The following is a 24,931-nucleotide window of genomic DNA, read 5'->3' on the forward strand; positions in this document are numbered from 1 at the left end:
GCCCAGTTCTTTACGCGCAAAAGTTTTACGGTTCTGTGAACATTTTCTTTTTAATCTGTGGAGAGACAGGAACAAAGAGCTAATGGCATCTTGCTTGCAATAGCATCAAACTGCACCTTTCAGAAGGCAAACACCAAGTCTCAGATTCAGGCACAGTGTGGACGAGTTCCCTCCCTGCCCAGGACAGAGAAACGAGCAGGAACAAGAACTTCTGGAAACTGAAATCCGGAACACTGTGGTACCCCAAACACCTAGTGGGTAATACCGTCAAGGGGCGCACGAGTGTGTGTATGTAGGCGCACGAGTGTGTGTATGTGTGTGTGTGTGTAACAAGGGCACTTGCTAAAATTATTAAAGACCCAATAAGTGTGGCAGATCATTCCGTTAAGTAGAGAATTCAAAATTCAAAGAAATCCTCTCTGCCCTCAAAAAGTAGTAAGTATTAACGTCTAAATTCTTTTGTCACCAACTTTAATTTCACAGTTAAATGTAAGATATCGTCTATAATTTTGTAAAAATGTGTATTTTATTGACATGTTTTCATTTACAAAACAGAGCAGAGGGCTTCCCTGGTGGCGCAGTGGTTCAGAGTCTGCCTGCCGATGCAGGGGACGTGGGTTTGAGCCCTGGTCTGGGAGGATCCCACATGCCGCGGAGCAGCTGGGCCTGTGGGCCACAATTGCTGAGCCTGCGCGTCTGGAGCCTGTGCTCCGCGGCAAGAGAGGCCGCGATAGTGAGAGGCCCGCGCACCGCGATGAAGAGTGGCCCCCGCTTGCCACAACTAGAGAAAGCCCTCGCACAGAAACGAAGACCCAACACAGCCAAAAATAAATAAATAAATAAAAATTTAAAAAAAAAAAAATAAAAAACAGAGCAGAGTACATGTTTCTGTGATTTCCAAAGAGAGTTTGGGGAAATGTATGAAAACAAGAGCTAGAAAGAAATAATAAATTAAAAACTGTATTCTAATATGTGGCAGCTAAACAGCCCCTCAAAGATGTCATGTTCTAATCCCTGGAACCTGTGAATATATTACCTTACATATGCAGAGAGCATTTTGCAGGTGTGATTAAATTAAGGGTCTTGAGGTGGGAAGTGTATCTTGAATTATTCAGGTGGACCCACTGTAATCACAAGGGGCCCTTTTAAGAAGGGAGCATGAAGGTCAGAGTCCAAGAAGGCAATGTGACAACAGAGGCAGAGGGAGAAAGAAGGACATGTGACGGCAAAAGGAGAGGGTCAGAGCAGAGAAAGATACAGAGATGCTACACTGCTGGCTTTGAAGGTGGAAAAAGGGGTCACAAGCCAAGAAATACAGGCGCCCTCCAGAAGCTGGCGAAGGCAAGGAAATGGATTCTCCCCTAGAGTCTTTGGGGGAAGTGCAGCCCTGCCAACACCTTGGTATAGCCCAATGAAACACATTTCTGATTTCTCACCTCCAGAACAGTAAGATAATAAATTTATGTTGTCGTAAGCCACTATACTTGTGATTTGTTACAGCAGCAAAAGGAAACTAACACACAATTCCAATACCATTTTAACTTTACTTTCTGCACAAATACCACATCATCAACAGCATGAACTAAGCACAGAAACCGATGTGAGCCTTTGAGTCACACACTTCCACAAATAGATTCTTTGTAGTTAACTCTACAAATTATGATTTTCACTCCAACTAGGAAATATACCAAAAGTAAAGCTTTTGAAAGAACATAAAAAGCAATTTTGAACAACAACAAAATAAGCAAAGCTCACTCTTTCTAAATAAACTGGCAAACTTGGTTGGTCCTAGCCAGAGGGGCCAGGAAGATAAAAGGTTGGCACCCTAACCTAATGACACAAATGCCTTGGGGGCACTTCAACTCAGCTACCTCTTGGGCTGGCTTTATCTCTAAAGCCAAAAATAGCTTAAAGGCACCCCTGCTCGATGACACAATTGCTTGGCAATGAAAATTGCATACTAGGGCACAAAGATTGGAAAAAAAATTCTAGTGACATCGAGGGAACTCTTCTTTTAAAAGAAATTTTAGAATCAAACGTATTTTCAAAGGCCTATCAAGCAAGGCAGATAAACACCCCTTTCACCCACAGGGAACTTCTTCACAAATTAAAATTCATCAGTTTAAATTTCATGATACAATTAACGTTTTATTACAGAAACTTCCTTTAGACACTTATTTTGCTCATGACAAACGCATTATGTCACAACCTTGAAATGCCCCTTCATGCCAAGTCCAGCTAAACAGACTTCATAGAATGGCCTTTCAATCCCTGGATGAACAAAAGGGGGGGAACTTCCTTAGTTAGACCCAAATTATAATTATGTTCCCAGAAAAACATCTAAAACTTAACCAGAAACCTGTACCTTTAGCAACCTTATGATTTGAGGGGGAACAGAAGGGAGGGAGCCAGAGATGGCACACTCGTTGACACCAAAAATCTCTGGCTTTTTTCATTCCAAATGTTTACACACAAGAAACTCCAAATCTGAGCCTGATTTTCCCCTAAATCCTGAGACATGTCCATTTCCCAAGCCCACAAGGACCTGGTAAAAGCCTCTGGTTGGACTCTGGGGTAGTCACTGTCTCCAGTGCAAACCACGGTGAGTCTGCCATCAGTCCTTGCTAGGAGCATGCTTACCTCATTCCCAGGTTGCTGGGTCTCCTGCACAGCTTTTACTGACTCCACCCAAACAAAGCTGTCAAGGCCACAGAAGCCAATCAAGGGAGAGCAACATTTCACCAAAAGTATTCTCTCCCCGCCCCAAGAGGGATCCTTCTGAGCTCAAATTTGAGAGTTCCATTCTCAAACTTACTCTAAATTCCTCAGTATTAAAATATCAACTGTTCTTGAAGAAGTGAGAGACTGGGAGGGAGGAGGTTTGCAGAGTATTTCTTTCTCAGTATAAACTTAGGCATATAAGATGTTCATTCTACAGACCCAGAAAAGAAAGAGAAGTTCACTTTCATTCCACAAATATTTAAGTCCCATGCTGGTGACTCAAAATAGGCAATACAGACCTTCATTCAACTTACAACCTTGGCCCATATATTCAAAGCCACCCAACGAGTGAGATCAAGACAGAATTAAAATTCGGTTCTAGAAACAACTTTCCCTAAGATCTTTCCACAGTCACAACTCTATCCAAATTAAACGTATGAGAAATTTAATTTAGCTATTCTTATTCTGGACAACGCACTAAACAGCTAGTCAATTTACTCTTAACCCAACACTAGAGCTGAGTAGCTACTGTTAGGACTAAAGAAGAAAGGGTGCTTCCAGGGAGACCATTTGAGAGTTGGATTGCAAGAAAAAAATAGGAGGTACGGTAATTTCTTGACCCAATGATTTTCTTTTTATTATGATTGGGGGGGAAACATCAACTGTGGAATGAGCCAACCCGTACTTGATGTCATGGCGTGCCCTGACCTTTGAAGTCTGATTGTATTCTGTGGTAGAACAGTTCTATCGAGCCTTCACATTCTTATACACTGATACACCCTCATCTTTTTTACTCACAGTAACATAAACACACACATAACGATTTAGCAGGTTTTTTCTGTCTTTACAATATGACTTCTGCCTGATGTTCCAAAAGTTAATCGTTTGATTGTAAAAACCCTGGATTATTCCTGCCAATGAAAGCAACTGTCTTTATTTTCATGACACAGAACTCCAGGAATAAATTACTTCAATACTACTGAAACATGGCTTCATGTGCAGGTAAAGCATTTCATATTTTAAGCTGAACAATTCATTTTTTATGGTTATTATAATTTCTCCAATGCTTTGCCCTATTTTATTTCATATTTTTGCTTCATAAGAAATACGGGATGGCAAAACCCACGGCCAAAAAAAACAGCAAAAGTTGAAACAGGTGTAAACTATTACAGTCCCCCAAACTACAGGGAAAGTCTAGTTAATTACTGAATTAAAGATGGGGGAAAAAAGCTCGATTTTCAGTTCTTCACAGGGCAAATGGAAACTTATTTAAATTCATTCTGAAATGCTTTTCCATAACATCTGATGCTTTCTTTACACAGCCAAATCTAAAAACACAAGAACTATGTATTTCATATTTAAAATATAGTATAGAATATCTTTAAACATTCCTTTGAAAAGCAATGCGTTTTTTTCACCCTTGTGGAATATGAGCAAGAAAAAAACCAAATTCAAATTACAAAAACTAATTGAGAAATAATTCTTCAAATCTGTGAAGAGGCCATCTTGAACTGCAGTGTCGGGTGCAGCCATTTCGCAAGAGGAACTCTGGTCTGAACCACTGGAGGTGAGGCCTCTGCACGTGGCACCCTATGAGCAAGTGAAACTAGAGGAAGCACTGAGGAAAGAAAAAAGCTGCCCCCTGCCTCCCCAGGAGACCCTCCAAGACCAGCAGGTGCACAGGTGACTTGTGGCCAACATTTTGGACAGCACAGATCTGGAGAGCAGGAGAGGAACAGGAAGACCACCCAGGATTAAATTAGATGACATGATTTTGAAGGAGAGCTAATAAAAAGAGAACAGGAGAGGGCAGACAGCAGAACCAAGAAGAACTACAATCCTGCAGCCTGTGGAACAAAAACCACATTCACAAAAAGACAGACAAGATGAAAAGGCAGAGGGCTATGTACCAGATGAAGGAACAAGAAAAAACCCCAGAAAAACAACTAAATGAAGTGGAGACAGGAAACCTTCCAGAAAAAGAATTCAGAATAATGATAGTGAAGATGATCCAGGACCTCGGAAAAAGAATGGAGGCAAAGATCGAGAAGATGAAAGAAATATTTAACAAAGTCCTAGAAGAATTAAAGAACAAACAAACAGAGATGAACAATACAATAACTGAAATGAAAAATACACCAGAGGAATCAATAGCAGAATAACTGAGGCAGAAGAATGGATAAGTGACTTGGAAGACAGAATGGTGGAATTCACTGCTGCGGAACAGACTAAAGAAAAAAGAACGAAAAGAAATGAAGACAGCCTAAGAGACCTCTGGGACAACATTAAACGCAACAACATTCGCATTATAGGGGTCCCAGAAGGAGATGAGAGAGAGAAAGGAACAGAGAAAATATTTGAAGAGATTATAGTCGAAAAATTCCCTAACATGGGAAAGGAAATAGCCACCCAAGTCCAGGAAGCGCAGAGAGTCCCATACAGGATAAACCCAAGGAGAAACATGCGGAGACACACATTAATCAAATTGGCAAAAATTAAAGACAAAGAAAAATTATTGAAAGCAGCAAGGGAAAAACGACAAATAACATACAAGGGAACTCTCATAAGGTTAACAGCTGACTTCTCAGCAGAAACTCTACAAGCCAGAAGGGAGTGGCATGACATACTTAAAGTGATGAAAGGGAAGAACCTACAACCAAGATTACTCTACCCAGCAAGGATCTCATTCAGATTCGATGGAGAAATCAAAAGCTTTACAGAAAAGCAAAAGCTAAGAGAATTCAGCACCACCAAACCAGCTCTACAACAAACGCTAAAGGAACTTCTCTAAGTGGGAAACACAAGAGAAGAAAACGACCTACAAAAACAGACCTAAAACAATTACGAAAATGGTCATAGGAACATACATATTGATAATTACCTTAAATGTGAATGGATTAAATGCTCCAACCAAAAGACAAAGGCTTGCTGGATACAAAAACAAGACCCATATATATGCTGTCTACAAGAGACCCACTTCAGACCTAGGGACACATACAGACTGAAAGTGAGGGGATGGAAAAAGATATTCCATGTAAATGGAAATCAAAAGAAAGCTGGAGTAGCTATACTCATATCCGATAAAATACACTTTAAAATAAAGAATGTTACAAGAGACAAGGAAGGACACTACATAATGATCCAGGGATCAATCCAAGAAGAAGATATAACAATTATAAATATATATGCACCCAACATAGGAGCACCTCAATACATAAGGCAACTGCTAACAGCTATAAAAGAGGAAATCGACAGTAACACTATAATAGTGGGGGACTTTAACACCTCACTTACACCAATGGACAGATCATCCAAAATGAAAATAAATAAGGAAACACAAGCTTTAAATGACACAACAGACCAGATGGATTTAATTGATATTTATAGGACATTCCATCCAAAAACAGCAGATTACACTTTTTTCTCAAGTGCGCATGGAACATTCTCCAGGATAGATCACATCTTGGGTCATAAATCAAGCCTCAGTAAATTTAAGAAAACTGAAATCATATCAAGCATCTTTTCTGACCACAACGCTATGAGATTAGAAATGAATTACAGGGAAAAAAACGTGAAAAGCACAAAGACATGGAGGCTAAACAATACGTTACTAAATAACCAAGAGATCACTGAAGAAATCAGAGAGGAAGTCAAAAAATACCTAGAGACAAATGACAATGAAAACACGATGATCCAAAACCTATGGGATGCAGCAAAAGCAGTTCTAAGAGGGAAGTTTATAGCTATACAAGCCTACCTCAAGAAACAAGAAAAATCTCAAGTAAACAATCTAACCTTACACCTAAAGGAACTAGAGAAAGAAGAACAAACAAAACCCAAAGTTAGCAGAAGGAAAGAAATCATAAAAATCAGAGCAGAAATAAATGAAACAGAAACAAAGAAAACAATAGCAAAGATCAATAAAACTAAAAGCTGGTTCTTCGAGAAGATAAACAAAATTGATAAACCATTAGCCAGACTCATCAAGAAAAAGAGGGACAGGACTCAAATCAATAAAATTAGAAATGAAAAATGCAATGTTACAACAGACACCGCAGGAATGCAAAGCATCCAAAGAGACTACTACAAGAAACTCTATGCCAATAAAAAGGACAACCTGAAAGAAATGGACAAATTCTTAGAAAGGTATATATAACCTTCCAAGACTGAACCAGGAAGAAATAGAAAATATGAACAGACCCATCACAAGTAATGAAATTGAAACTGTGATTAAAAATCTTCCAACAAACAAAAGCCCAGGACCAGATGGCTTCACAGGTGAATTCTATCAAACATTTAGAGAAGAGCTAACACCCATCCTTCTCAAACTCTTCCAAAAAATTGCAGAGGAAGGAACACTCCCAAACTCATTCTATGAGGCCACCATCACCCTGATACCAAAACCAGACAAAGTTACTATAAAAAAAGAAAATTACAGACCAGTATCACTGACGAATATAGATGCAAAAATCCTCAACAAAATACTAGCAAACAGAATCCAACAACACATTAAAAGGATCATACACCACGATCAAGTAGGATTTATCCCAGGGATGCAAGGATTCTTCAATATACGCAAATCAATCAATGTGATACACCATATTAACAAACTGAAGAAGAAAAACCGTATGATCATCTCAATAGATGCAGAAAAAGCTTCTGACAAAATTCAACACCCATTTATGATAAAAACCCTCCAGAAAGTGGGCATAGAGGGAACCTACCTCAACATAATAAAGGCCATATATGACAAACCCACAGCAAACATCATTCTCAATGGTGAAAAACTGAAAGCATCTCCTCTAAGATCAGGAATGAGACAAGGATGTCCACTCGCACCACTATTATTCAACATAGTCTGGGAAGTCCCAGCCACGGCAATCAGGGAAGAAAAAGAAAGAAAAGGAATACAAATTGGAAAAAAGAAGGAAAACCATCACTGTTTGCAGATGATATGATACTATACATAGAGAATCCTAAAAATGCCACCAGAAAACTACTAGAGCTAATCAATGAATTTGGTAAAGTTGCAGGATACAAAATTAATGCAGAGAAATCTCTTGCATTCCTATACACTAATGATGAAAAATCTGAAAGAGAAATTATGGACACATTCCCATTTACCATTGCAACAAAAAGAATAAAATACCTAGGAATAAACCTACCTAGGGAGACAAAAGACCTGTATGCAGAAAACTATAAGACACTGATGAAAGAAATTAAAGATGATACCAACAGATGGAGAGATATACCATGTTCTTGGATTGGAAGAATCAACATTGTGAAAATGACTATACTACCCAAAGCAATCTACAGATTCAATGCAATCCCTATCAAATTACCAATGGCATTTTTTACGGAGCTAGAACAAATCACCTTAAAATTTGTATGAAGACACAAAAGACCCCGAATAGCCAAAGCAGTCTTGAGGGGAAAAAACGGAGCTGGAGGAATCAGACTCCCTGACTTCAGACTATACTACAAAGCTACAATAATCAAGACAATATGGTATTGGCACAAAAACAGAAACATAGATCAATGGAACAAGATAGAAAGCCCAGAGATAAACCCACGCACCTATGGTCAACTAATCTATGACAAAGGACGCAAAGATATACAATGGAGAAAAGACAGTCTCTTCAATAAGTGGTGCTGGGAAAACTGGACAGCTACACGGAAAAGAATGAAATTAGAACACTCCCTAACACCATACACAAAAATAAACTCAAAATGGATTAGAGACCTAAATGTAAGACCGGACACTATAAAACTCTTAGAGGAAAACATAGGAAGAACACTCTTTGACATAAATCACAGCAAGATCTTTTTTGATCCACCTCCTAGAGTAATGGAAATAAAAACAAAAATAAACAAATGGGACCTAATGAAACTTCAAAGCTTTTGCACAGCAAAGGAAACCATAAACAAGACGAAAAGACAACCCTCAGAATGGGAGAAAATATTTGCAAACGAATCAACGGACAAAGGATTAATCTCCAAAATATATAAACAGCTCATGCAGCTCAATATTAAAGAAACAAACAACCCAATCCAAAAATGGGCAGAAGACCTAAACAGACATTTCTCCAAAGAAGACATACAGATGGCCAAGAAGCACATGAAAAGCTGCTCAACATCACTAATTATTAGAGAAATGCAAATCTAAACTACAATGAGGTGTCACCTCACACCAGTTAGAATGGGCTTCATCAGAAAATCTACAAACAACAAATGCTGGAGAGGGTGTGGAGAAAAGGGAACCCTCTTGCACTGTTGGTGGGAATGTAAATTGATACAGCCACTATGGAGAACAGTATGGAGGTTCCTTAAAAAACTAAAAATAGAATTACCATATGATCCAGCAATCCCTCTACTGGGCATACACCCAGAGAAAAGCATAATTCAAAAAGACACATGCACCCCAATGTTCATTGCAGCACTATTTACAATAGCCAGGTCATGGAAGCAACCTAAATGCCCATCAGCAGACGAATGGATAAAGAAAATGTGGTACGTATATACAGTGGAATATTACTCAGCCATAAAAAGGAATGAAACTGAGTCATTTGTAGAGACGTGGATGGATTTAGAGACTGTCATACAGAGTGAAGTAAGTCAGAAAGAGAAAAACAAATATCGTATATTAACGCATGTATGTGGAACCTAGAAAAATGGTACAGATGAACCGGTTTGCAGGGCAGAAGTTGAGACACAGATGTAGAGAACAAACGTATGGACACCAAGGGGGGAAAACCGCAGTGGGGTGGGGATGGTGGTGTGTTGAACTGGGCAACTGGGATTGACATGTATACACTGATATGTATAAAATTGATGATTAATAAGAACCTGCAGTATAAAAAAACAAACAAACCAACAAAAACAACTAATCCTAAACTTTCTTTGGGTTATTTGTATGGAAATATGTTAATACAAATGTTTCAGACATTACATGAAATTTCTAAAAATCTTATATGTTCTGATATAATGTTATGTCATAATTCTAGTTATTACTTTAAAATGTATATCTCAGAAATAACTAAAAGAAAAATAAAAATAAAAATCTAAAAAAAAAAAAATCTGCGAAGATTCAGGGCGTTCCTCCCTTTTTTTTTTTTTTCACACAACCCAACTGTAGCACATTTGCAACTAAGAAGGTTGCTGCACCTTAAGTTCACCTGAAAGAAATGTAACCATTTAGCTAGTCTGATTCTCCTGCAAAAATATTTTACTAACAACTTTTTAAAACATTCACTTATTGTATCGATGTAATCCATATGCTAAAAGAGCTTTACCATATATTTTATTTGTATATTACTGTTTTCAGAAAACTTCCCTACAAGTCTACTGAAAGAAGAATCAGCAAAAGATGTAGAACATGCAGTTTCTATATACTCCCAGAGAACTTTTTATGTTCAGCAATCATATCTAACACCCTAGACTGGCATGCAAAGCTCTGAGAATTGATTGAAGAAACAGTGGACATTAAGTCAATTTATAAAGTTTCTTCAGTTCTCAGTTAAAAACATTTAAATACTGTAGCCAACTGAAGAACATCTCCAGTTTAAACTCCAGTAGTAAATAGTGTCATTTGAAGGTTATCACAGTAAGTGGGAAGATGTTCAGACCTCACCATTCCTAAAACTCCCTACCTGCTTCCCAGAGCCAACTGAGAACAAAATCAAATTCACTCACCCTGAAAAATAAAAAATCATGTACGCCTACAGAGAAAAATCAAGAAACAGACAAAAATTAAATTTATCTTTACAGTGGCTGGATATTTAAGGATGGTTTTCCTCATCTTCTTTTTTCCTTAAATACTGTTTTATTTTTGCAGTTAAAAAAATTCCCATGTTCAAAAATGCAATAAATTGTGTATATTTGAGGGGGCTATAAAACAAGACGTACAAAATGATCAATTCTGTATTGAAGTATCATGTGTGCATATATACATAATGTACATGTTAGGGGAAAAAAAGACTTAAAGGATAAACAAAATATGAACAAGTGTTATTTGAGTGGTTGAATTATTGGGTCATTTATGGCTTCCTCCTTTGCATTTTTCATTTATTTATTTGTTTGTTTATTTTGTTTTTGGCTGCTTTGGGTCTTCGTTGCTGCGCGTGGGCTTTCTCTAGTTGCAGCAAGCGGGGGCTACTCTTCGTTGCAGTGCGCGGGCTTCTCACTGCTGTGGCTTCTCGTTACGGAGCACAGGCTCTAGGTGCGTGGGCTTCAGTAGTTGGGGCACGCAGGCTCAGTAGTTGTGACTCACGAGCTCCAGAGCGCAGGCTCAGTAGTTGTGGTGCACGGGTTTCAGTAGTTGTGGCACACGTGCTCAGTAGTTGTGGCTTGTGGGCTCTAGAGTGCAGGCTCAGTAGTTGTGGCGCACGGGCTTAGCTGCTCCGCGGCATGTGGGATCTTCCCGGACCAGGGCTTGAACCTGTGTCCCCTGCATTGGCAGGCGGATGCTCAACCACTGCGCCACCAGGGAAGCCCTGCATTTTTCAGAATGTCTTTAAATAGTTTGAATAAATAGCTTTTAATAGCCTCCAATTAGGAAAAAAATCAGTTAAAATCATTTGAAATACTTCTGCCTATTTGAGAGTGAACCAAGTTTTTACCATTACTGGTTTGTCACAGCTTCATTTTCAGCCCACAGTGTAAGGCAATCTGGCAAAAGTCTAAAGGTCAAATGTAGACATAAGCTACCAAAGGAGACAAATCACTAATGTAATAGCAGAGACAGAAAGCAGTCCATAAAATCATGCCCAGTGTTGAACATCATACGCCTTAATCAACCTAGCACTATCTAGATTGAAATTCTGATTATGTGCAACTAACACTGAGTAAAGAAGTTTTAACAACTTAACGCCTAGAGTAAGAAATTTCACAGCTGATAGAGTTATGGATGTGGAGAGCAAACTTATGGTTACCAGGGGGTAGAGGGGCGGGGAGGGATAAATTGGGAGATTGGGATTGGCGTGTACACACTACTATATATAGAATGGATGGCTGACGGGGACCTACTACTGTATAGCACAGGGAACTCTACTCGGTGCCTTGTGATGGCCTATACTTGGGGGGGGGGGCAGTTTGGAAAGGGATGGATACTGTGTATATGTATATGTATATGTATATGTATATGTATATGTATATGTATATGTATATGTATATGTATATGTATGGCTGATTCACTGTGCTGTACACCTGAGACTAACACAATATTGTAAATCAACTCTACTCCAATAAAAATTAAATAAAATTTAAAAAGTGGATGGAATGCCAAGAAAGAAAGAAACAGAGAGAAAGAGAGAGAGAAAGAAAGAGAGAAAGAAAGAGAGAACTTCATAGCTGAAAACACTAAACAATCCAATATTTGGAAAAACCTCTGTGAGTCACATCCAAATTTAATAGCTAGCCAAAAGACAGAAAGCGATGCTCTCTAAAATGCATGAATCAAAAGGAGAAAATTTTTACTATATGGTTCTCATTATACATAAATTATACATCAAAAGAAGGCCGTTTTTACCGAAAGGTCACATCAAATAAAACATGAAATAAAAAGGATAACACCTATTATATTTCTATGTTATATTTAGATTTACCACATTCTAAAAGGGCTCAATGGCTAAGAGTTTGAAAGAAAAGAGATGGATTATCTATGATAATTTGAGCTAAGAGCATGGGCCACTTACACCAAAAATCCAAGACATCCACTGAGGCTTTTTTTTTTTTTTTTTTTTCCATTTCCCAACAAATTTTCAACAGAACTAATAGAAATGACATAGATAATGATGGGGGTGAGGAGAGGAGTCCTGATCTCTTCTAACAATGGGGGCCACTGCTGCCTCTTTACAGTTTATACCTGCTAACTCTAACAATTAAGTCCTAGCCAGACTACACGTCTCAAAATTCAGATTTCAGGGGATTTCTTTTTTCCACGTTAAATCTCTCAGGGCAATAAACCTCTGCTAATATTCCAGTGCTGGGGACAATCTAAGCTGGTGGTGGCCCTGCCACACTCAGGGCACAGCAGGAGCCTGGAGCAAAGGCCAGCGTTCTGTAATCTACAGGCTATATAGTTTCAGAAAGCATCTGTTGCTGTCAAACGTAAGAAAACAAATATTCACCAAAATCTGAGAACATCTAAATTACATTATTCATTGCGTCAAGCTAACTTGAACTCTTCAAGCAACTCTGGCTAAGAGTTTATTCAGACTTCAAACTTATTGGCCTGCAATGAAGACTTCCTTGTGGGCTAATGACCCTGACATACATCAATGGACTTTGAGTCCAACTGATTAACAGAAACTTTGGTCATGTCAAACGTCTTGTGTTCACACCCTATTTCTTCATACATAAGCAACCTCTGAAGCACCATTTAGTTTGGCCTGTGGTCACAAACACTATTTGACAACTTTGGAGTATTTACATAATATTAGTTTTTTTTTTTTTTAAAGCAACACTCTTCTGGCTTTATGAAAAGCTAAAGGATGTTCATGGCCTTTATATAGCTTATATGGGTCTTGCCATTGAGCTGTGCTGTCTAAAATGATAACCATTGGCTGCTGTGGCTACTGAGTGCTTGAAATATGGCTGGTCTGAACCAGATGTGCTGAAAGAATAAACACAGTGGATTTCAAAGACAGTACAAAAGAAAGTAAAACCTCATTAATAATTTTTGATTATATGTTGAAATGATACCATTTTCATATATTGGATTAAAGAAAACTATATTAAAACTAACCTCACCTGTTTTGTTTCTTTCTCGTGTGGTTGTAAAATTTTAAATTACACGGTGGTTCGCATTACATTTCCATGTCACTGTGTTACTAGAGGGAATAATAACTTTGCTACTACCCAAAGAGGGCTGCAAAGATTCAAGTAGGCAGCATAGTGACAGGTCCGAAGGACCGAAAACAAGGAATACTTCCAAAGAGAAGGAGTCATTAGCTTGAAATCCAAGCTGTATCTGTCTTAAACCCCTGGGAACATTTTGAGGGAAGAAGAAAAAGGTTGCCTGGTGTTTGTGGAGGTGCTGGGAGGGTTAAGGAATTAGTTTGAATAAAATATGTAACATTAATAACCATTTCCTTAATATCCAGCTTTGGCCCAACCCAAAACTATTTAAGAGTTTATGTGGATGGTTATTTAACAGAATGAAGTTTATATTTCTTTTGTGTTTGTAATAACATGGCAATGGAGCAAGCCAACTTGTTTTAAATCAGAACCAAATGTGTTCCAGGCATGTTTAAAGTTCAGGTTATGTGCAGAAATCGGATACAGGGCAATCTGTTTGCTATTCTCCTCCACCAAAATGGGTGCAGGGGTGTGAATGGGGCAAAGATGTGCTTCCTTTCATCAAGGCTACTCCAATTCATCTTAACGCTGAAAGACTCATTTATTGATTCATTTAAACAATACTTATTTAGCACCTGAGGCATATAAAGAGGAGATCAAAGTTGTGGAGTCAGGGAAAACTAGGTTCACCTCGAGGTTTGTCACTGACCAGCAGTATAACTCCAAGTGACTGAGCCTCCCAAAGGCTCTATTTTCACCTCCAAAAACGCAAACAGGCACTCTGTAAGAATTTAATAAATGGAAGCGTGCAACTTTGACCTCAAAGAACTTACGGCCTTACCTGCAAGTTCTTTGAAGTTAGTAATTTAACATGACAAGACTCTGAAAGGTTGAACGTCATACAGGAGTCACAGGTAACAGGAATTCAAAGTATGGACACGGTAGGGAGCTTCCGTGCTGACTGTTTAACATGGGGAAGGACTGAGACATGGGGAGATGTGCAAAGTAAAATCTGGGCAGGGAGAACGCTGTGAATACCCACGTCTGTCTGTCAGAAACTTTAGTTTCCCTTTTATGTGCCTCAGAGCACTTAAAATAGCCCCTCTTCCTAAAAGGAGCTGTAGGTGCAGCACAGCTGAGAAGAAGGGAGCTCTCCAGTGACTGGGGGCAGGAATTCCTTAAGTCGGCTCACAGCAATGCTCCTGAGGAAGCACCACTCCGCAGAGGCGCGTTTGGAAATACGTGGGTGTTTTCTGTCATCACAGGATGCGGCAGTGGTGCAGACATTTAGCACCCATCCAGGGTAGTCACAAAGAATCCAGCTCGATAAAGAAGTGTCCCACCCATTAATGCCAAGACCCTTAGTTGAGCAATACTGGTAAGGGTGTTTCTTTTTCACATGTTCTTTTTTTCAGTAAATGATCTAAATAGTGCATATCTATGTCTCTTCTCCTTTCTATACTGTCCGTGACTCAGACTTACTCAAGGACCATTCACTGCCATGAAAACTGTTCCTACTTAGGGTTAGAATTTCCTCCTAGGTGCTCCACATGTGTGGTTCTAATGCATGATATTCTAATTCAGGACGTCAGCTGAGGTACTGCTCTACGTGGTGGGGACTGCACTGTGATAAGACGGCCATAGAGCAGTTATTTACCTTGAAATGTATCAGCGTACAAGGTCATTCCCTTGTTGGCAAGGTCCACCAGTCAACAAATCCCACCAATGCAAAATGTTTTAGTGCCTCACTCTAAAATATGAACAAGAGCAAAACAAAATGACAGAAGGAGGAGGGGGAAGAGGAGATGAAGGGGGAGGAGAAGAAGGGAAAAGAAGAGGAGGAGAGGGAAAAGAAGAGGAGGAGAGGGAAAAGGGGAGAGGAGGAGAGGAAAGGAGAACAGGGCAGGAGGAGGATGGGGGGAGGAGGAGAAAGATGAAGAAGGAGGTGACAGTAAGGAAGGACAGGGTAGGGAACAGGGGAAGATAGAGGAAGGAGAAGGGGAATTTTTTTAAACCCGCAGTATTATCATAATGAGAAGAAAAACTATGCATTCCAAAAAATGGGATACTATTTTTAAAAGAAAAATATTTAGCGAACAAGAAAAATTCCTGTAAACTAAAAATAAAACAAAAATAACACAACAGTATCCAAAATTTGGAAAATTTTTTAAATCTCCCAGAAAGGAGAACAAGAGGACATATGTATGTAAAATAAAGGGGGAAAGATAATATAACTTTTTTTAAAAAGTTCAATCCAAGAGTCCAAAACCAACTAACCAAATTTCCAGAAAGAAAGAAAACAGATAGACTATAAACTGGATAGGGGATTCCCTGGTGGCGCAGTGGTTAAGAATCTGCCTGCCAATTCAGGAGACACGGGTTCGAGCCCTGGTCCAGGAAGATCCCACATGCCGCAGAGCAACTAAGCCCGTGTGCCACCACTACTGAGCCTGCATTCTAGAGCCCGTGAGCCACAACTACTGAGCCCACATGCCACAACTACTGAAGCCCGTGCGCCTAGAGCCTGTGCTCCGCAACAAGAGAAGCCACCACAATGAGAACTGCAACGAAGAGTAGTCCCCACTCGCCGCAACTAGAGAAAGCCCACGCACAGCAACGAAGACCCAACGCAGCCAAAAAAAAAAAAAAAAAAGAATATAAACTGGATAGAAAATATCAAAGAGATATACCAGAAAATTTCCAGACTTAAAATGTTTCTACATTGATAAAGCAAACTAAGTATCTAAGCTGATATGAATGAATGAAAAAATACCCTTATCAAGGCACAGCCTACTGAAATTTCACGCCTGAACTAAAAGCATCTTAAAATCTTCCAGAGAGACTATAACAAGTCATAGGCAATTACAACAGTATCATAATTCTCATTCATGCCATAGAAAGCTACATTATAATGAAGTAAAGCCTTAAATTCTAAGGGAAAATGATTTTCAACCCAAAATTCTTTATATGGCTAAAATTTCAGTCAAGCAGAAGGAAACAGTGACATTTTCAGGCATGCAAAGTTGGAAAAAAAATTACTTCCCTACTACTTCCTGGCACTATACGAAGTTGCATGCTACCAAAATGAGGAACTCAGCCAAGGAAGTGAGAGACTTTCCTGAATATAGAAAACTGAGAGTTAAAGACACAAAAGAGGGGGAAAAAAAGAATTCCCGGGATGGAAGCAGAAAAAATTCCTCGGATACTAAGGGCATCCCAAGATGACAGCTGTACAGCCAGCCCAGAAGGCAAATGTTTATAAAGGATGGATCATGACAACCAACTTCAGGCAGAAGATTATCAGGGGAAAAAAAAAAAAAAAAGGAACTAATTATCTGACATCTTGACCATGGAGAAAACTACACTGAGAGGATACAGAGGTTGTGGAAAGAACCTGTGATAAGTATAAAAATATTAAGCTCAAGGAAAAAAATAAGGCAATTGTTAACTCCAGGGAAAACAAAATTCTGTCAAAAAAGGAAACGAAATCTTTGTATATTCCTGGGCTTGTCAGGGAAGAGCAACAGCATACATAATATAAACACTGAATATTGAATACTGATTTAACCAAAACTTGTGATTTAACTTTATTGGGAAGAGAAGGGAGGAGAAAAGTGAACAACTAAATCCTTTCTACCACACAAGAGTGCAGCAGAATATGTATGAAAGAGAAAGCGATAAAAATAGATTATTTAGAAAATGGAGAAACAATACTAGGAGAAACAGCTCAAAGAGTAAAAAGTGGCTTCATCTAAGGAACAGAACATGGTGTTGTAGGTAAGGGTACTATGATTTTTTTAATAAGCCTTTTTATACAATTTCATTTTTAAACCATATGTATGTATTATTTGATGCTCATTTTTAATATACCGGCCAATTTCAGTACTCTGGCCACAGAAAGAACATAAAGGGCAAGTGTGAAAATCTGGCCTAAGACCATTACAACTACACTTGCTAAGTACAAAGTCGACCTAATGTTCTTCCATGATTTGTAAAGATAGTAATTATGCTTTTGCTTAATTTTTTCTTATCTTGACCTCATAGTATTTATACTGACATCTTATTTTAAAAGATTCTGGTTAAAGTTGAGTGGTCTAAGTATCAGACAATGAAACAACAGCAGCAAAAAGAAAATGTTACTTTTTCACTGCAGCCTTCAAGACAGCAGTAGCGGGAATTCCCTGGTGGTCCAGCAGTTAGGGCTCCGTGTTTCCACTGCAGGAGGCGCGGGTTCGATCCCTGGTCGGGGAACAAAGATCTCGCATGCTGCGTGGCGCAGCCAAAAACAAACAAACAAAAAAGACAGCAGTAGCAAGGCTTCCTGCAAGTGGGTTCCGCTTTCCCACCTCCCCAGAGTGGGACTGGGCAGCACCACATTAGGAATGTCAGGGGACAATGGTGGCATTAAGTGAACCACTGAAGGGGCAACAGACTGGAGAAGCCCTTTTGCTTTGAAGTCTTCTTGGCAGTACAGAATCCAGTGGGAAGACAGAGCAGAAAACGGTGAGACAAATGGAAAGGCAGTGGGGCAGACGACGCCCGCAGCAGTCAAAAAAGAAGACAGGTCTTTGCACATAACAGACAGATCTGAACGTACCTGAAGATCATTACGAACAATTACACAGGCCTACCCAATACTGGTGATGCATTCATATTCATATTACTTATGCACGAAATCAAGTACTAAATGAGTGTCTAGTTGTCCACTCTTCTGTGACTTTAGAAATTGTACCAACAAAATGCTGTTGTCCTCCCACTCCAGTAACTATTATGGAAGATTGTCATTTTCACTACAAGGAGGACTCCACCTCTGTCAGTGTGCCATCTATATACTTTCACTTGCTCCACAAAAGTAACCCGTGAACTACCAAATGGACAATTAATTCACATGGTCTTTCCATAATCTTTTAAGTTGTCGACACATTTAACTATATCACAAAATTTACCTGTTTTTCACTGGATGCTCCCACTAGCTCAACTGATCTGCTGAAGCAAACAAACCAACTGGACAAGGGCTTTCTAATATTCCAGTGGACTGCAGTTAATATCAACTCAAAGACACACGGGGGGAGACGGGTGCTCATGGAAAAAAATCATATTCGTGGGCCCTACCCTCAGATCCCAGTGAATCTTAATCATTGTGGGGGCCTGGGAATCTGCATTTTTATAAACACATCAGATGATTCTCACACACAGTCAAGTCTCGAGCACTGAGACATCCCCAAAATCACGTGGTGATGTCAGTGCTTTTCTTTCCAAACTCTCAGTCAAATTGGTTTTCTATCATCCTAGCCCGCTGCCCATCGCCATCCACTGCACTTTTCACCTGACCCCCAGGGCTACCGAGAAATGCAATTATTCTGAGGCAAGTAAAGGATTTGAATCTGACAACCGAAGTCATTCTCGGCATTAAGGCCATGCCAGCGCTCTGGATATGCAGCATAATTCACTACAGCCTAGAGAAGTTTTCAGGGCTAACTAAAGGATGGTAGAAGCAGTCACAGACTTACCTGTTACTGTGAAAACTGCTTCCAGCCTTTTCTAAACTTGCTCTACTCAAGGCCTGTTGAGCCAACACTGCCTCACACTGTATCTCATTAGAAGAGGTCTCAAGTGCTAATATAATCAGCAGGTGTTCAGTAGGTCTGGAGAACGTTTTCCTCCACTCAAGAGGACTGGGTCTATGATCTACAGGCTTATGGAACGAGTTCAGATATGCAAGACAGCAAAGGAAGTCATTCAGAGAGGATCTGACCTACGACCCCACCAGGTCCTTCCTCCACAGCCAGCTGCACAATTCCACCTTCTGTGAAACGTGGCTTTGCATAATCAAGTTACTACAGATCAAGGCATCCTCATTCGGAACGCCTAGGAAAACATTTAGGGGAGCTCTTATTTCTTAAACTCAGCAGTTTGCTGCCGATAAATCACAAGCCTGTTTTTAGGAAATTAAGCATATGCCCTCCTCTCAAGACATTTAGTCTGAAAAAAGATAAACTCTTTGAGGGCTAAGCCATCAATTCTCATCTCTGAAAAGAATCATTTGTTTTTGTTAAAGCTGATTGAAATCTAACATCTGATTATAATTTATTCCATTTAAAGGCCTTGGTTGGTTAACATGAATTCATTTTTCATCAGTAGGCAGAAAACTACCTTTAAATGTGGTTTTCATCTCAAACAATGCTTGAGGAGTAATTTTAAGGTAATAGTCTTTGGCCTAGGATAAAAGTTATAACCGATACCGTTACCTCGATTTCCTTTCATAAAATATGTGCGTATATTTACGATGCAAACATGGTGGTCATATCCTAAGCCATAGCTTTATTCTTCTTCCCAGAATTGTAACTTTGGTTAAGGATCACATTCTATCTCAATTAAAATGAATCTGCTGTAATAGCAACGTGGGCCTGGATGTATTCATTTTCTTCTATCTTCTCAGCAGCTTTTTGTACTCTGTTTACTTTGGAAAGTTTAAACTCATTTTTCTTAAGTTCAAGGAACTTAAATGTCTCAGGCCTTGATTATTCACCAGTCTCAAAATATTCAAGCTTTTCTAAAAAGGTAATGAAAATTTCTTTTCCAGCCCTGGGTTGACAGTTGGCAATGCTCTGTCAAGCTCTGGGTGTTCATGCTTAAAGCACCTATCCTGAAACATAAAGTGTAAAATACTCTAGATTATCTTTCTGATTTTGCTAAATCTGTTTAGGTTAATTTCAGAATGGTTTGAAAATAAATTCTTGATATGTAAGGGGTCAGATATAATACCTGAATCCATCCTTTTTTTTAAATGGTGTATTTTCCCAGAGAATTTAAAGATTTTATCTCAAGGTTCTATAATTTCTAAAACTATGTTATAATAACCATGAAATTCAGTAATACCGTGAGCGTAAGAATATAGTGCTTGCAGAGTGAAGTATAAATTCACATAATCATTTTGGAAAGTAATTTGGTTTATATAAAGAATAATTGTAGGGCTTGCCTGGTGGCGCAGTGGTTAAGAATCTGCCTGCCAATGCAGAGGACACGGACTTGAGCCCTGGTCCGGGAAGATCCCACAAGCCGCGGAGCAACTAAGCCCGTGCACCACAACCACTGAGCCTGCGCTCTGGAGCCCGCGAGCCACAACTACTGAGCCCACATGCCACAACTACTGACGCCCGTGTGCCTAGAGCCCGTGCTCCACAACAAGAGAAGCCACCGCAGTGAGAAGCCCGCGCTCCGCCACGAAGAGTAGCACCTGCTCACCGCAACTAGAGAAAGCCCGGGAGCAGCAACAAAGACCCAGCGCAGCAATCAATCAATCAATCAATTTATTTTTTTAAAAAAAGAATTGTTATTCTATTTCTAGGAGACTAGGTCCTAAGAATATAATCCAAAACGTGAAATAAAGAGGAAAAACTATCAGCACAAATGTGTTCATTTTAGTAATATTTAAAATAAGCAAAAGGCATGGCAAAAGCAATCTGAGAATTAAGAAAATTTAGATATAGGCACTTATTTAAACATTTTAAAGTTATTTGAAAAGATGGTTTTGATGATTTGCAAAAGGTGAAGCAGTAAGGAAAAAAATGATTATAATAAACTATCCAGTAAAAATAAAAATTTTAAATAGGCATGATTTTTAAATGGGTCATAAAATTATATGTGAAATATGATTACAACTATTATTTTTTAAATCTACACACAAAAACTAGGGATGTTCATCAAAAGGCCAAAATGTGTATGCTATGAAAGAATATGATTACTATATTATAGATTTTTTTTTCATTTCCCAATTTTTCTTGGGCTACAGCTGCAGTACTCTGAAAATGACCCCAAAAAAGTATAGACACACACATACCTAAAAGTAAAACCACTTAAGAGTTTTTATCATAAGTCTAATCATTTTTTAAATTATCTCCTTTGAAAAAATAAGAACTTTATGAATTTGTATGAACTCATATATCTAACTAAACCCAGTAAAGACTCTATTTACAAAGGCTATTTAAGATTAACAAAGTCAAGCAGAGGGATAAACTAGGAGACTGGGATTGGCATATACACACTACTATATATAAAACAGATAACTAATAAGGACCTACTGTATGGTACAGGGAACTCTACTCAGTACTGTAATGGCCTATATGGGAAAAGAATCTAAAGAAGAGTGGATGTATGTGTATGTATAACCAATTCACTTTGCTGTACAGCAGAAACTAACATAACATTGTCAATCAACTATACTCCAATTTAACAAAAAAGGTTAACAAAGTCAAAACAAATGTACCAAACAGTACATCTTGCCCAAATTCTTCCAAAGTCTACCCAAGCTAGAATGCCTGCCTTCTAGTAGGTGCTGCCAAGCTCCTCCCACTGTTGTGAGGTAGAAACAGCCTCCACCTTCCCATTCCCTGGTCCTGATTCCACACAGACTCTTCCCCTGTACAAGGCAGTCAGCTTAACTGTACCTGCTCAGTGTCTATAAACAGAACTCTACAGCTGTGGGGCTTCCAAATAAGCACGTTTTACGAGCACAAATCACGAGCCAACAAAAACGGTTTTGAAAAATGGGGTGCTACGTTACGTGCCTGTTACAGCAGCAAGGGCTGAGCGTCAACTTCTCAAAATAGCGCTGCTGTTCACACCAAGAGAAACCCCCCTCACACTCACGAGCAGAGACAATGAGGGCCAAGGGAAGAGCAAAGAGTTCACCTCCAGCACTGAAGAAAGACTATCTCGAGCTTCAGTGGATGCATCTTGAAGCAATTTGTAACCAATCTTTGCCCAAAGAACGTCTCAAAGTGTAAGGAATCGCAAAACAGAAGCGCGGGTGTTCCTTCCCATCCCTGTTCTACTAGATTTTGCGAAAGACAATCAAAATTGCATTGGTTCAAGCAAGAATGCTCTCTGGGAGGCACTCAAGCGGCTACAGTGTATGAAGAAATATTCCCATCAGAAAAAAAAGTCTCCTGTACTTGTCACCGTCCTGCCCCTGAAATGGAGGGAAAACTGGTCTCAAATTTTTTACATGGAGATGCTCCTTGGCCAAGCAATCCCCATTGATCTGCTACTGTGTCCTTCCCTCTTCCAGGTGGAAATGATGGGAGAAGAAGAGGACAGGTAAGTAAAAGAAACTTAAGAAGAATTGTTTAAAAATTATTTGAAGGACTTACAGTTAGGAAGAAAATCAACATCACTGCAGACTATTCTCTAAAGATAGTTGATACTGACCAGGGTTCTTGGTCTTCCCCAATCAACAGAAATTGCCTAGAGGCCAGACAAGAAATTCAGGCAAGGCTTTACTGGGGCTTTCCCTGTCTGCTCAACAGTTACGGATGCGCCCCCAAAGTTCACCTGGTTCCTTCCCTTTCTAGGCTCCCCCCCCCTTTTTTTAGTATTTATTTATTTATTTATTTGGTTGCACCGGGTCTTAGTTGCGGCAGGTGGGCTCCTTAGTTGTGGCATGAGAACTCCTAGTTGCGGCATGCGTGTGGGATCTAGTTCCCTGGCCAGGGATCAAACCCGGGCCCCCTGCATTGGGAGCGTGCAGTCTTAACTACTGCGCCACCAGGGAAGTCCCTGTAGGCCCTTTAATGGCTATTGTTGTTGTTCTCCTTTTTAGCCCTTGTTTATTTAACCTTTTGATTGAGTTTGTGTCTTCTAGACTGCAACAGTTTGAAGGAAGGCTCATGATGGCTCTAGGAATTCAATCCATTCCAGCAGAGGGTGGCCCAGGTCCCTATAGGTCCTTGGAACAGTTAGCAAGGGACTTCTACACCTCTAGGGTAGGCTAGGGTCTGTGGCCCCTGTCCAGCAGAAAGAAGTTTCAGAAGAAGAGACCTTTGGTCCCTTACCCCTTAAGAATAAGGGTGTAGAGTCTCTCAGGGGAGAATGAGACAGGCTGGGACCTGGAACCCTTTGCTGCAGTGCTTGCACCTGGATGAACCTCTCCTTCAGCAACAAAATACAAGAAACTATAAGCGACTAAAAATAACCACATGCATGCCGGCAAATTCTGGATGAAAGATACAAAAAGACCAAAAAAACCTCAAATGCCACTTCCGAAGAGCTGGGAGCAAAAGCAGGGGACTGTGCATGCCCCCTGCACACACCTCCACCAGAGAGGTGGGCAAGCCACCTAAGCCCTACCCCTGGACACGCCCCTACCCCACCCCATACAAGGAACAAGCTGGTCCCCCCTCAGGTGGGGACACGCAAGGGAGACTCACTCCCCCCTGCTGCATCAGGGGACCCAATAAAGCCTTGCCTGAATTTCCTGTCTGGCCTCTGGTCAATTTCTATTGACTGGGGAAGGCCAAGAACCCTGGTCGGCATCAAGTGATTCAAAATCTAACTGCCCCCAACTTTCTCCACCATCTTCCACCCATCCCTCACCAAAGAAAAAAAATGAACAATGACAAAAGAGAGGGCAAAGAATATTATCCCAAACAAATAGCCATATGTGGAATACTGCATGTATTTCTCATCAGGACACCTGAAGAAAGGACTGTGTCCAGATAAGACCAATTAATATAATGAACAAGATATTTATTAGAGACTATTTTTCCTCTAACAAAGTTTTCCGTGGAAACTTTCATTCTAGGGAGGAGAAGTTGAGGACATCATAAAATCGCATCTATAAAATTATAAAAGATATGCAGAAAATACGAAGGTTTGTCACGTTCTGGGAAATATACTCTATGTATTCTAGAAATACATGCACCACCACCTCACCTTGAGAAACACTGCTAGGCACTACTTTATATGCGGTTAGCAAACCTACGAAACTTGGTGGCAGACCTGAGAAACAGAACTAGGTGCGAAAAGAATTCAGAGCAATTCATCCACTCCACAGTCCACAAGGAGGGAGGGTGTTTGGAGAAGCTGGGTGTCCACGGGGTCAAAGAGCACACAGCTCGACTCCTGAGGACACATCAGCCTTTCTGAGACAACTCTAGGTGCCTCATATTCAGAGAACTGGCATCTTCTTGCTGCATCTTACAACCTCTGCACCAGTTCAGCTCACCTTCCCATTCTCTTCACTCTGCAACAACAGATGAAAGGAATCTGCTTTTCAGTCTCACCAAGGGAAGAGGCCCCCAAGTCACACTCACACTGGGTTTAATCCTTCCCAGCATTTCTTATCTTCTTACGACTCAACAGCACCTAAAGCAATGTGAACAAGCACGCGTGTGTGTGGCACCTTCAGGGGACAGGATGTGAAGCAGATGTGAAGCTGGGAAATGAGGAGCCAGATGTGATGAATGAATGAAAGCATATTTCCCCAAACCAGGGAGTGTCTGTTTAGATCTTTGAGGGAAGGCAGAAGTGCACTAGTAGAAAGGATTAGTAGACTGGAAAAGGCAAGCGAGCACTTATGGTCAAAGGTCAGTTTCTCAAAGGCAAAATTCTTCTACGTCTTTTTCCAAGTAAA

At 39.9% G+C, this 24,931-nt stretch overlaps 1 protein-coding gene across 3 annotated transcripts in view; it reads right to left on the bottom strand.

Moving 5' to 3' along the window:
• Positions 1 to 24,931, bottom strand: part of BICC1 (BicC family RNA binding protein 1) — a 301,081-nt gene that overhangs the window by 200,602 nt on the left and 75,548 nt on the right. The window lies entirely within an intron of this gene.

This window comes from Eschrichtius robustus, chromosome 7 (assembly GCF_028021215.1).
Source record: "Eschrichtius robustus isolate mEscRob2 chromosome 7, mEscRob2.pri, whole genome shotgun sequence".
Lineage (NCBI taxonomy): Eukaryota > Metazoa > Chordata > Mammalia > Artiodactyla > Eschrichtiidae > Eschrichtius > Eschrichtius robustus.